This window comes from Mauremys mutica, chromosome 3, assembly GCF_020497125.1.
Source record: "Mauremys mutica isolate MM-2020 ecotype Southern chromosome 3, ASM2049712v1, whole genome shotgun sequence".
NCBI lineage: Eukaryota > Metazoa > Chordata > Testudines > Geoemydidae > Mauremys > Mauremys mutica.
Genome location: NC_059074.1, coordinates 122,643,257 through 122,658,405, shown reverse-complemented (window position 1 = coordinate 122,658,405; position 15,149 = coordinate 122,643,257). Strand labels below are relative to the sequence as shown.

General features: G+C 39.4%; 1 protein-coding gene across 6 annotated transcripts in view; it reads right to left on the bottom strand.

The window, feature by feature from the left end:
* Window positions 1-15,149, bottom strand: part of PACRG (parkin coregulated) — a 447,225-nt gene that overhangs the window by 244,575 nt on the left and 187,501 nt on the right. The window lies entirely within an intron of this gene.

Genomic DNA, 15,149 nt, shown 5'->3' with positions numbered 1-15,149 from the left:
ACCTTCAATAGGAGAATCAGGCCTATATTATGAAGTTGTAGGGCAAGGTCCTCCTTGGAAGCTGGAAAGAGACTGAATGGGTTGTGTGACTTAAGAAGTGTCCTTAACTGATAAGAGGTCTAAAACAACTGTCAGAAGTGTGGAGATGGCACCTATCATCAAAGAATCCTCTTCTGGCAAGAGTGTGTGTATGTAGTAGGGCAGAGGACAGCAGAAAACCCTGTGAGATCCCTCTGAACCCTCTCACCAGGTACAAGAGTCTATACCAGGGGTTGGCAACCTATGGCATGTGTGCCAAAGGTGGCACGTAAGCCAATTTTTAATAGCACACTGCTGCCTGCCAGGGTCCCGCTCAGCCTGCTGCTGAACCCCAGCAGCAGGCTGAGCCAGACCCCGGCAGGCAGCAGTGTGCCATTAAAAATGCTGCCTGACCCAGCCCGCTCTTCTCCGCCCCCCGCCTACCGCTCTCTCTGGCGGGGGCAGGGGGCAGAAGCAAGCTTGGTCCTGCCGGCTGCTGCTGTATGGTAGGCTCCGCTGACAGCCAAGCTTCCCTCTCCCCTACCTCTTCCCCCAGCATACTGCGTTGAGCCCCACCTCCTCTCCCTCCCTGCCGCCGATGTCCCTTGCGAGGGAGGGGAGAAGAGCAGCCCCAGCGCCCTTGCTGCTCAGACCGGTAAGGAGGCGGGGAAGGGAGGCAGGAGTGGGGCCTTGGGGAAGGGGGGTAGGAGCGGGGCGTATCCCCCCAGCCCCCTGCCCTGACCCCTGCACTCCCCTTGCACCCCAGCCCCCTGCATCCCCCCCATTACCCCAGCCCTGATTCCTGCACCCCCTTGCATGCCCCCAGCCCTCTGCCCTGACCCCTGCACCTCCCTTGCACCCCAGCTCCCTGCATCCCCCTCATGACTCCATCCCTGACTCCTTCCCCAAGGGTAGTCCTAGGACCAATCCTATTCAATTTATTCATAAATGATCTAGAGAAAGGGGTAAACAGTGAGGTGACAAAGTTTGCAGATGATACTAAACTGCTCAAGATACTTAAGACCAAAGCAGATTGTGAAGAACTTCAAAAAGATTTCACAAAACTAAGTGATTGGGCAACAAAATGGCAAATGAAATTTAATGTGGATAAATGTAAAGTAATGCACATTGGAAAAAATAACCCCAACTATACATACAATATGATGGGGGTTAATTTAGCTACAACGAGTAAGGAAAAAGATCTTGGAGTCATCGTGGATAGTTCTCTGAAGATGTCCACGCAGTGTACAGAGGCGGTCAAAAAAGCAAACAGGATGTTAGGAATCATTAAAAAGGGGATAGAGAATAAGACTGAGAATATATTATTGCCCTTATATAAATCCATGGTACGCCCACATCTTGAATACTGTGTACAGATGTGGTCTCCTCACCTCAAAAAAGATATTCTAGCACTAGAAAAGGTTCAGAAACGGGCAACTAAAATGATTAGGGGTTTGGAGAGGGTCCCATACAAGGAAAGATTAAAGAGGCTAGGACTCTTCAGCTTGGAAAAGAGGAGACTAAGGGGGGATATGACAGAGGTATATAAAATCATGAGTGATGTTGAGAAAGTGGATAAGGAAAAGTTATTTACTTATTCCCATAATACAAGAACTAGGGGTCACCAAATGAAATTAACAGGCAGCAGGTTTAAAACAAATAAAAGGAAGTTCTTCTTCACGCAGCACACAGTTAACTTGTGGAACTCCTTACCTGAGGAGGTTGTGAAGGACTATAACAATGCTTAAAAGGGAACTGGATAAATTCATGGTGGCTAAGTCCATAAATGGCTATTAGCCAGGATGGGTAAAGAATGGTGTCCCTAGCCTCTGTTTGTCAGAGGATGGAGATGGATGGCAGGAGAGAGGTCACTTGATCATTGCCTGTTAGGTTCACTCCCTCTGGGGCACCTGGCATTGGCCACTGTCGGTAGACAGATACTGGGCTAGATGGACCCTTGGTCTGACCTGGTATGGCCATTCTTATGTTCTGCACCCTCCACACATACCCAGCCCCCAACACCCCCTGCCCTGACTCCTGCACCCCCTCACATGTCCCCAGCCCTCTGCCCTGACTCCTGCACCCTCCACACATACTCAACCCCCCACACCTCCTGCCTGACTCCTGCACTCCCCACACATACCCAGCCCCCCCACACCCCTTGCCCTGACTCCTGCACTCCCCACACATACCCAGCCCCCCCACAACCCATGCCCTGACTCTTGCACCCCCCACATTCCCACCTGCACCCCTCACACCAAATGGGAGCTGCCCAGGTAAGCGTTCCACACCCAAACCTCCTGCCCCGACCCTGAGCCCCCTCCCTCATTCTAGCTCCTGGCCAGACCCTGCACCCCAACCCCCAGCCTGCTCCTTCACCCCCAGGCCTGTGCTCAGTGCACCCTCAACCTCAGTTCAGTTCAGAGAGAGAGAGGAAGAGAATGGGCCAGAACCAGGAAGAAGGTAGGTACCCACTGTATGTGGGCAGGGCCGGGACCCCAGGCTGGCAGAGGGCTGAGCGGGGCTGGTGGCTGGGACCCCAACTGGCAAGGGGCTAGCAGCCAGAACCCCAGACTGGCAGAGGGGTGAGCAAGGCCAGTAGCCGGGACACTGGCTGGTAGGAGCCTGCAGACGGAACCCCAGACTGGCAGCAGGCTGAGCAGCTCGCCCACTGCCGGTCTGGGGTGCTGGCCACACTCAGCCCGCTGCCAACCTGGGGTTCTGGCCCCACTCAGCCCGCTGCCGGCTTAGGTGAATGGAACCCCAGGCTGGGAGTGGGCTGAGCAGGCCAGCGGCTTAAGATCAGCATTTTAATTTAATTTTAAATGAAGCTTCTTAAACATTTTGAAAATCTTGTTTACCTATAACAGTAGTTTAGTTATATTATATATAGACTTAGAGAGAGAAACCTAAAAAACATTAAAATGTATTACTGGCACACAAAACCTTAAATTACAGTGAATAAATGAAGACTTGGCACACCACTTCTGAAAGGTTGCCGACCCCGGTCTATACTTTGCCTTCTCCCCTGATAGAAGTTGTCCAGGGGTCACTATAGTGATGATAGCCTCTGTAGCTCCAGTACGGGGAGAGCAGCTAAGGATCAATGTAGGACTATTTGAGGTAAGATATGAGCTGATTTGTAGGAGTTCCATGTCCCCATCCCTTGTAGTTCATGATCTCCCATTTCCAAAGTAGGAATGAGTCCTCTCCTCCTCCAGTCTTATGCATCAAGTCATCATATACTCAGGCTAGACAACTTGGTGCACAATTTGTTTATACTGCCACTGAGCTATGCCCCTTAAGTCAGCAGAATTTGGCCCTATTTTTCTAAAATTGAGCCATGTTACATCTAAAGTGTGGACAGAAAGCATATGGAACAAGGTGAAAATTTTCTAGATATCCAAAATTTACACCAGTTAACAAGTTCAAAACACTTTCTGGGTGGAAAAAATACAAAACACAACACAAAATCCTGACTTCTTTTTACCTTGAATATGATTTCAATGCCCCTAACCTGGGCTTGTAATAAAAAAAAAAGCTAACAAATTTAAATAAAATTGTATTGTTGTGATGCTGTAATAAAACATAGCACTTTAAAAAAGAAAGTCACAAGATTACAGGAGATAATAAGGAGGAGACAAAATAACAATAGTAATGTGTTAACTCAGTATCTATTCAATCATAATTGCTTTCAGAATAATTTGTTTATTTTACTGTTGTTTTTTAATATAAACACAGCCTTTAGAGCAGTGGTTCCCAAACTGGGGTTCGTGAACCCCTGGGGGTTCGTGAAATGTTACAGGGGGTTCTCGGGAAAAAATTCCCTAATGGCGGACAGAGCTGTCCCTAGGGACTCTGGGCAGCACGGGGCCAGCAGCCCAGAGCCCCTGGACTTCCAAGAGCTAAGCAGATCAAAGCAAGCATATCTATCACACTGATGCGATTTAAACGTCAAGAATCCTTATAAGAGTGGAAAGGGAGGTGAATATTTTTTGCTGTTTTTAAAATTAAATAGGCAGCTAGCGTTGTTTTTAAAATTATTATGAACAAGTTTAAGCTTTGTTGTAACATGCGCTGTTTGCCTGGACTGCTCAAGACCTGAATGCTTGTGTAGGAGGAACTTTTTGAGTTGGCTTCTTAAATACCTTCATGTTGTTTCACATCTGATGCTCCTTGATGAAACATAGGAGCCTTGTCTTATAACAGGCTTATTCAAAGTGATACAAGCTATGAAAGGGAGACCTTGGAAGAGTGTTGCCATTTTCATGCTGCAATAAAAATACTGTAATGATAAATAATAATTAATAATAAATAGTGTGTAATAAGCATGTCATAAAAACAAACTTTATATTTTCAAGATCACTGCTTTTATAATTTGTATGCAGGGGAAGGAGAAAAACCCTGGAAATACTGATTTTTAAGAGGGGGTTCGCAAGACTTGACGTGTTAGTGAAAGAGGTTCACAGGCTGTTAACTTTTGGGAACCACTGCTCTAGAGAGAGAGATTCAGCAGTTTGCTCAGCACAGAGCTACACTATAAAAACTCTTTGAAATGGTATTTTTGGTACCTCTAGCTTGACAAAGAACTCAAGTGTGCATCATGGTGGTCAGAACATATAACTTAATTTAAGTTAACATTTTTCTTTGTTTTACTGGAATTTTGCTTCTCTTTTCTCATTTTATTGGTGTGTGGCATTGTACGATTCGGAAGTAAGATGCCAAAACCAGTTTGGCTAACTGCAAGATTCATTTTTTTGGATCCCATCTCTCTTAAACTAAGGATTATGCATTTATTTTAACTTTTTATAGATGGTCCAAGCTTTTACTCAGTCTTCCTGGAATTTCCAATTGATTCATCTAAAAGCTTGGACTTACTTCAGAAGTATCTACATTCCGTGTTAAACTCTCTATCTTGTTTTGACCTAAAATTTGAATCAGTCAGTGGCAGAATGCAGGAAGCAGTAGGAGAGTTACTCAACTAGAGATATTCAGACCTTGAGGTCTTAACCACTATATTAATGAAAGACAATTATGGGCTGAAATATAGTTGGGGATGTGGAGAACAAGGTGAGAATTCGAAATCATAGGACACTGGCATAGTTTTCCCCCTCATGACAGATATTGAACTTAACGAGTGCCTCTTTTTTCTTAGTTAGAAACATCAACTACTGACAAAAAGCATACTTTCTTTTTCCTTCTTGGACATTGTACTTGTGATTTGTGAAATCTTGGCCATGAAAAATAAATTATATGGAAAGACACTGAAAGTAACCAGAAAGGTTTTAAAAATTGTTTTTAAAAAATAAAAAAACCAAGAATTTCAAGGGTCTAAAACTACAGAATATAGCAAAAAGTAGAAGAACAGTCATATTGGAGCAGAGAATTATTAGCTGGTCTACAAGTCTTCACCAACCTCCAGCTACATAGCATTAAGAATGGCAAGAAAATGTCTGTATATTTAAATTTTTGAAGAAGTTTCTGTTTTTATTGTTAACATGAAAATATGGTATTGTACTATTTAAAAAGAAAGTTTACTTTATTCTTTCTTTTTAAAAATAATTGGTAACATATTTTTCATTTCCCTCATACTCAAAAATGGTTGAATAAATTTGGCTTGAACTTAAAAGAAATCACCCTTGGGCAGAAACGTGGATAATTTTGGCTCCAGGAGTCTTTGGAAAAATAGTATGACTGAAAACAGAGTCTAAGAATGAAGCCATTATAGCAGCCTTAACTATGAGTGTCCCCCACTACACCACTAATAATAAATAATACTTATGCATTGCTATAAATTTATCCTACAAACAGATTGAGACACATTCCCAATCCTGAATGCAACAATCTAAAGTAACACAAAACAGGATAAGGGACAAAGAGGGTATTATGATTAGTGGTCAGAACACATTTTTCTTGATGAAAGGGGTTTTAAGGAGCGATTTGAAGGTGGAGTGAGAAATAGAGGTAGAATTTGATACACACAAGTGAGGAAGACTGTTGTAAGCACAGGAGGCAGAATGGGTGAAGACAAAAAAATAGTGGGAGGAGATTTTGGAAAGTAAAGGGGAAATGAGAACAGAGACAACATTTTATATGGTAAGAAGCCAATGAAAGAATTTAAACAGTAGGAATGATGTGGTCAGAACAGCATGAAAGGAAGATGACTTTAGAAGTGACATTTTGAATATGCTAGAAGATGGAAGTTGCAGGGAGGTTAAAGAGAAGGCAACAAGCCAAGAAGTTAGCAAAGTATGGATAAGAGTTATAGTTTCTGGAATTGTGATGAGAGGATAGATTAGGGTGATATTAAAAAGGAAGTAGTACTAGTTAAAATATTTAGCTAGGGCTTGAATAATAGGGCAGATGGAGCAAGTAGATGACATTGTTGAGGTGAAGGATAGTGAAGTAGTCAAAAGAAAAAGAAAAGAAGGGAACTGAAAAGACACTGGGAAAATAAATTAGTTTTATGCTATTTTCAAAGTGAATTTGGAATGGCAGCAGCAGATGTCAAGACAAACGTCAAGAGAAGATGTCAGAGACATTTGGAAATGTGACATTGGACAGACAGTGAGAGATTGAGGAATGTGATTGGGTGTTCACCCCACTCTATCCTGGAAAGGGTTAACATGGCTCAGAAGGCGTTAACCTGACAGGCCACACCTGAAGGAGAGCTAGGCTTGATAGACAAGCACTGTTTGAGGATGGGGCTCAGCTTGGAAGGAGCAGGTGCAGCTGGTATAAGGCCAGGAAGTAAGGACAGAAGGGCCTGCTGTGTGGATGCCTGCAGTCACTCTCTAGGCTTAGAGAGGGAAAAGAAGGAAACTGAGAAAAGGAGTAGAAGTCCTGGGATCCTGAATAGTCTCAGACTTTCAAAAGGGCTTTTTCCTGTGCAAATAGAATGCTAGAGACCTGCGTACATCCAAGGAATGGAGCCTTTTATCTTCCAAGTTACAGCGAGGCTTCGGATAAAACACCAGAAGGTGAATTATTTTAATACATTTTTTGTCTCTATCTTCAGGGCAGGAGCGGGGTTATTGCTCCGTTACACAAGTCAAATGGGGTCTAAAGCCTAGAACCTTGGGCACAATAGATGCCCCCACATGATGGAAAAGCAAGGAGGAGAAAATCTCCTGATCCCCACCTAACTAGTCTAAAAAAACTAAACCAATCTAACAACTATTTATAATATTTACAGAATGTGGACATAGGAGCTGTTCTGTCCCAAATCACAAGCAGCAGAAAGGAACTGGAGAGACAGTGAGTCTGCACTGCCCTTTATGCCCTCGGTAGGGAACATATGGATGCACAGAGTGCAGATGTAGCCCAACAGACACTGCTATTGAAGAATTTCCTGTTCCAGGAGCACAGAGCACATGCGCACCCACAGTGAATACCATAGGTATCCATGCTCAAAAAGGTACCTGAGAAACAAGAGTTATGGAAATCTAGTTAGGAAGAAGGAAACTATATAGCAAAGGTGAAATTCTGGCTCCACTGAAGTCAGTGGCAAACTCCTGTTGATTTCAATGGGGCCAGGATTTCACCCCAGATATATTGATTGAAAATCAATACATTATAGTGTGATGTCTGAAAGAAGGAGGTGGTATTTTGCATGGATGTGTTGGTTTTCTTTGCATTTTCTGATTAGTGGGATAATATAAATGGATTAATTTTATAAGATTATATCCATAGTAGAAATACTTAACCAAACAAAATGTAAGTCAAAAAATAAAAGTTTATTCGTACTGAGTATTGACTAAAGGAGAATCAAGCTGCTTAGCTCTGAAAACTCTAATTATCAGGAAAATCAAGTGCTATAGTAGGCAGCTTCCATGTTAGAGAAAATTGGTGAATTTAACTACCAGGATCATTTTATGAAAATAAAAGGATCCAATGTATACTGAAATCTTTACTAGAAATACATCAGTAACCAAATACAAAAAAAGTTAATAGGTAAATTTTTAATTTTATATTATGTTTTACATTGACAGTTGTAACCTTATCATACTTTTGCTCTAAAAAATGAATTTTAACTTCTGAAAATTATCCTGTCAAATTTATCTGAACATAAGTGATCTTATCAGGGTTACATAGTCATAATTAAATGAGACTTCTGAAACCTGTGATTTTATTCTGTATGTGATTTTCCTAGAAATGATGCTATCAAGGCTTAGCCCTCTCTCTGTTCTTACTGCTGTAGGCTGATATGGAGTATGAATTTGTAAAACCCTACAGACTTCTTGTAAGAATTATAATTAATTAATTTTATTATAATAACCAAAATGACTAATCAAATTTATCTGTTACTGTACTGCACTTACTTTTGTATGTATCTCAGCACAATAAGAGAAAAAAAAACATTTTCTTTATGTACTGCTTATCTCTACAGAAGACACAATTTCCTCCTCCTTTTGCTGACAATATGCCTAATGGGAAATTAAAGTTTTTAATCCTGATTTTATGAGAATTATTTTTGCAAATAAGAAACCAGAATATTATATTACTTTTATCACATTTTTCCAAATCCAGTTATTATTACAGGCATTATAAGGTACCAAGATGCAAATTTTGGACTAATTTCTGCTTCCAGAAATTATCACGTATCTGGGGATTTGCCAAGAATTTAAACTAGAGAGACAATAAAGAGCTCTCTTTCCACAACTGCCAGTCCACAGAAGTGCCACAAGCCGGAGAGCTTTGCTGCCTCTTTTGAGAGCCTATTTATGTATTATAGGAGTTTCTGGGTTTGTCTATAGTGGGCCATCCAGGAAAATTAATCTAAATTAACTAAAGGTGTGAATTTGAAGTGGATTAGTTAAACTGCATTAAACTCCTGTGTGAAGACCCTCATTCAGAGTTAAAGGGGCCTTAATTCACTTTAGTTTAATTCACGTCCAAAGTGAAGGGCTGTCATGTAGCAGCCTGGGATCCCAAGATCTGAGAGATTTGAAGGCTGTATGCCTTTGTCTCAGCCTAAAGCTAAAATAAATTTGTTAGTCTTTAAGGTGCCACAAGTACTCCTGTTCTTTTTACGGATACAGACTAACACGGCTGCTACTCTGAAACCAGCCTAAAGAGTGTCCTTGTCAGAAACCACAAGTTGAATATTGCAGAGTTCCCTAGGCCCTCTGGCCACCTCCTATGGAAGGCGCTGAGATACTATGATGATGAGTGCAGTACAATAACGTATATAAAATAGAAAAAAATAGAGTGTTACCACATGGCTCTTAATATGTATATTAATGACAGATGCAAGCATTTTTTTTTAAATGTAGGTATGCTGAGTATTTTATTTGTTTCTTCCTAATTTTCAGGATTTTATACATTTTATGCTCTCTGTCCCTTCAAATCCTGATACCCCACCCCATACTCCTAAGAGGATAGAGGTCTGTGAATACAGCAGACTTTGTATGATGTTGCTATAAAGGGATAAGAGAGAATTGCTGTAAAGAGATGATTACTTAGATCAACTAATCATTCCACACACAGAGGAGGGGCATAGCAGAAGCATAGTTACTGCACCTGAAACTTCCCTGAGCTGTGTGCTGAGCAAAGGATATGACTGTTAAAAAGTTAGAAGTGTACTCTAGGTAAAAGGACATTGCTTCTAGAATTCAAAGTTCCCTGAATTCAAATACGACCTGTCTCATTTCTAGTTTCATTAATGGCCTGGTCCACTGCACATTGAAGTCAATGGGAAGTTTTCTATATTCAATTTTAAGTGACCTAAATAAATGACTTGTCTTCCTAAATTATTGCCAGTCAAATATATGTACAGATCAGTTGAAAAAGTAATAATGAGAATTATTTTCATTTTGTTATTTCACTAAAATTTATTATCTGAATTAAAACACACACTACCTCTACTGTTAGTAGAATACTCCATACTTAAACAAAGTATCCGAGTCAAGGAAACAAATATGCAAAATACCAAAAGGGAAGGTGGGAAAAGCATGCCTAGGAGACTGGTTCTTTTTTTCCCCTGTGCTAGGCAGGATTCATGGGTTTTGGTTCACCTCCATTCACAGAAGCTCGAGTTTTTAATTGTAAAATTAAATAGTCAATCAGGCCAGAAGAAGCAATGGAGAGACTTACAGCTGTGCTGAACGGTGGGCGAAAAAAGGGAGGCAGTTAATGGTTCTTGAACAATAGACTATTTGTCCCATTTTTATAAATTTACATTTTATTTCCAAAACAAAACCTTTCCAAGCTATTTGAGGAGCAAAAGACTATTTAACAAGCTCTCAATTGTATTTAATGCAAACAAAGCCCATTTTATAATCACAAGACCTTTCAAATGAGTGGTGATGCTGTTTATTGCACACTTTAGATGTGCCATTGTCACAAGACTCTCACTTTGAATTCCATGACATTACTACATGGTCAGTCATGTCTCACTGCAATGATGAAATAGGTATAGTTTTAAATAGCTATATTTATAATGAAAAAAGATATTTAAACTATTCTTACACTGTATACCATCTAAATTCCTAGGGATTTTTGCACTGCTGACTTTATACATTTCTAAAGGAAGGAGTAAATTGTTTTAGAGGTCTGAGGAGGGGGCAGTGCCAATTTCTTGCCCTTCTCCCATTATTCATTCCCTGGAGGGTCCTGCCTTTTTCAGTCCTATCTTCTTCCTATTTTGAGGAGACTTGATTGCTGCAAGTACCATTAAGAGTACTCTGACCATCAAGCAGATACATGGGCAACTGCACTGTTTGCAAGTCTGACTAACTGGATCTGGATTTTTGTTAAATGATGAACATTTATTAAATCAAGTTATATACAATGCTATTTTAAAGTTTTACTTAGTGCTTTGTTTTAGGATTGTATTCTCTTTATGACTTATTCTCAGTCCACATTTAGCAGCTGGTTCCTAGCATTTTCTCCAGTGCCATGCTTGAGATATTAAGCCAGGAGATTTTTGATGCTCCCAGTTTAATATCTGAATACAAAATTAAAGCTAACCCAGTTGATTGCTACATGTGCAGGCTGGGGTGGGAAGAACTTAGTGTTGAAGAGATCTGCAGCCATTTTTTCTGAAACTTTTAAACCAGCAGTTTTCCTGTGAAATACAAAAGTACTCTGCTCCCCTCCTCCCACTCAACAAAGCAACTGGATTAGTTTCACAATAAAAAATTAAACTAACTCAGCTAATCAGCCACGGGAGCAGCATTATGGGATCGGGGGAGATTTCCTGGGCAGCAGCAGGGAGAGGGGGAGCTGAGAAAGAACTTAACAGGAGGAAAGAAAAGACATTTAAAATATTTTTGTGGTTTTTAAATGGATTGATTTATTAAAATATTCTTGGCATACTGATCCATAGTTTTAAGATTGCGAAGAGAAGTTGAAGAGAAATTCCAGACTATGTGGTAGTATTTACCTGCACAGTCATATGACACTTTTAGTAAGTCAATACAAGATTGTAAATGCCTATTTGATGTTATTTAACTATAGTATGTCAGCTCATGTTAACAAGAAGCTATTGTTTCTGGCAACAAGTTACCTTAACTTAGGATGTCTCACTGTAACTCAGTTGCACTGTAACATAATACAACTGAAGTCAATAGATGCCAACAATTCAGTGGTTTTACCATGCCACCTTATTTACATTTTTTTAAAAGAAAAAAGAGTTCTTGATATATCAGGTAAGGCTTTCAGCAAAGATGACACATTTTTTCAGTTGACTGTATTTGCGTAGATACCATTTCCTATTTTTGTAGAAGGCATAGTCCTAAATACCACTGCCCAGAGGAACACTTGCCACAGGATATTCTTACTGGAGCAGCTGCACGTTACCCAGCAACCAGTACATGTCAGTTCCTGTTGGGTTAGTAACAAACACTCAGTCAAAAGCAAGAATTCAGCTGTTTGTCTTTCTTTCTTTTTTTTTAAACTGTCCTGAAGGGAATACTGTTGTTCAGGTCTTCAACAAGTACAGTTAAAATGTAGAAGCTGCAGCAGCTGCACATGAAGTTCCAACCTAATCAGTTCAGATAGGATTCAGCCTCATTGCTAGTGAACAAACTGGATCAGTCCATTAGCAAACAAGTACTTTAAGTGCCTGTGCTGGAAGGCTGCAATAACATTTGCTGTAAAATACCACAGGAAAAAAGATTAAAAATCTGTATATGGTATGTAGCAATGTTTGTATGGGAAGGATGAGCAGAGGCCTTTTCTATTCATAAGACATAAAAATTGAGAGCCTCTGAAGATCCCTTGTTCTAATTAGTTTATACAGTGTAAATTCTTCAAAGACATACCTTAAATTAAGATGTTTGCAGCACTTCAAATTTATTATTAGAAATTAATAGAGCACTTATCAAGGTTATTAGAATTTTAAGGAAGAACTCTCATACTGGAGAAAACTTTCAAACATTTCAAAACTAAAGCATTACTTCCATGTTTGTTTGTTTTTCTTGCCACAATTACAATTTATTAAAAAGATATCTTTATATTGTGATGAAACTTGTATATATAAACAGATGCTCTCTCCACATCATGTTTGCTCCAGAATGAAATAAACCTTTTCAAAGTGGCCTACTTGTGAAATCATCCCAAACTGTAAGTATTACACCTACACTAAAAGAAAACTGCACCCATTTAGCCTTGATTAACAAAATAATAAGAAGCACCTCTCTTTATTGAACTGTGGGAACTACTGGAAAATTAACTTTTCACTTTGAATTTAATGAACAATTCTAAGTCTTCTACTGAATGAAGCATTTTTCATTAAAAAAAAAAAGTATTCACATACACAGAAATCCTATAATCCTCCTGAACCTAAATCTATAATATGGAAAAAAAAACCTGGCAGGGGAAAATATGTGGCTTTTTAGACCCACAACTTTGCCACTGCCCCTTGAATTTTGTTGTTCATTTTCGTTATCCCTATTTCTATTTGGTAATTAGAAATAATTTCCATCCAACCACTGTGTTATAATTTTATTTATTATTTTTACTCGTCTCAGAAAAACTGCATTTGGCTATGCCTACTACCTCTCCACCAGATTAGAACTGCAGCCTCTGCAAAAACCTGTCTCAACTAACTTGAGGAATGAATGACATTTTGAGGGTTATTTCCAAGCGTGTATCCTTCATTTACAGTAATGCACACAGCTATCCACAAAATCATCTTGACAACCAAGATTACAAATTTTGTTATAAAAGCAGGTTGAGCTTCTGAGGAAAATTTTGCTGTGTCCTAAACCCTATGCAATTCCACAGAACTTAGTAAGGTTATACTGGGTATAAATTAAGGCAGAATTTGGAAACTGAATGGCAGTTACCAGATAAAAAGTAATCTGTGTCTATTCTGACCTTATCATTATGTATTATTTTTATAGTATTACAAGTAAACATGTGACAGAACAAACAGATTTGTTTAACCACTTAAAGAATGTGTTGCCCCAGGAAAGAGACAAAAATAGCAAAGGGCAGGAAAGAGACAAAAGTAGCAAAGGCATAATAGGGCCTAACAAAAATGAGCAAAGAATAAAAATAATGTTACTCATCATCATGAAAAAATAATTATGAAGGAAATGGATGGTCACACTGAAAATGTAAGGCTTTATTTTATTCACTACCGGAATGTTGTCAGTCAGTGTAAGTGTAATAAATAGTATATGAATAAATCACTAGATTGCTTTACATATATTGCACTGTATAGGTATCACAGCCAAGAATCACTCTTATGCCAAGATCCATTTTACTCAGGGAAGAATGGGTATTTAAGGAGTTGTGTGCAACTTCCTGATTCTCAAGCTGCCCTGGCCTTGGGCAACCTTGTAGCTACTCTAATTTATGTCAGCTGGCTACAATCTCCAAAGGACCATATATCAGCTATGAAATGGCAGAGGGCTAATGTGCCCTTCGCCCAACATGCCGTGCCATGTATGAGGGAAAAAGTTGGCACAGATACAAACTATGTTGGCTTTAAGGTAGCTGAGAACTCCCCATCATCAGAATGATCAGATAGCTAAGATCAGCTTTCAGCCACTTTGTGCCTCTCAGAAAGGCACATTAGCCAGAAAAGTGGAAGAGAATCTTTCCTGCATTTGTAATTCATGCCCGATTGTCTAAGAACCTTAGATATTCCTGCAGTTAAAAGTGATGAATGATTTTAACTCTAGTTATGGACAGTTTATATGTTTTACTTTTTTTCCACAGGATCTAGCCTAAGAAAATACAATCTAATTTCACCTATCTCATTGTACAGCTATCTACTGGAGAGCTCCCTAAATCACTTTTCTAAGATTTCACCAAAGATCTACAAATAATTCATGAAGATAATTAATTGGCTCAAGTCTAACTTATATTTTGTATTGTTTTTGTTAGTGGTTATTAACATAGATTTCTTCCAGCTTTAAAGTAATATCTCAAATCCCCTATTTGTTAAATTAATTTATCTATTATATAGTTTTGTTAATGTAGTACCCCCAATCCACCCACCTACACTTCATACACAGAGAAAACATGATGTTGTGAAATAAAGGTTTTATAGGCAATATGCAGGCTGTCCAAAACTAACGCCAGTTGAAATTTTATACCACAAATCACCATCATGAATTCTACAAACGCCTCAAATTGCAGAGAAAAACTATTTTAGAAATGTTTTGGCATTGTAAAAGAAATGTATTGTTAATCTTTTTCTTCTCTCTCAGCTTGTAAGGCTCTCACTACTATTATCCCAACTAATCAAGTCTTAGAGAGGAAAATTATAATTAGTAAATCTTATAAACCTATACAAATGTACCTAAAACAGTTTTTCTGTTTTACTGTTTTAATGTCACAGTTTCACAATCTATCAAGGCCAGAGACAAGTGCTTTAACCCACTGGACAGAGCATTCTCTGGCTAACTAATGAAATAACACTCCCATTTCTAGTGTGCCCTAATGAATTGTTGGCCCTGACTTGTCTAGGAATGATTATTGCCTGTCTTGGACTTCTGGTCTGTGTAACTTGACGGAGACATCTTCATTTACAGAGAAAGGAGAAAATATTTCTGAAAGGTTACTTTTCAAAATAAAAAGTGGCTGTTTGAAGATTCTTACAGATGTGGTCAGAAGCAGATCAATTAGTGGGCAAAGGGCAGGTGAGGTAGTCAAGTATGGATTATAAATGGAGA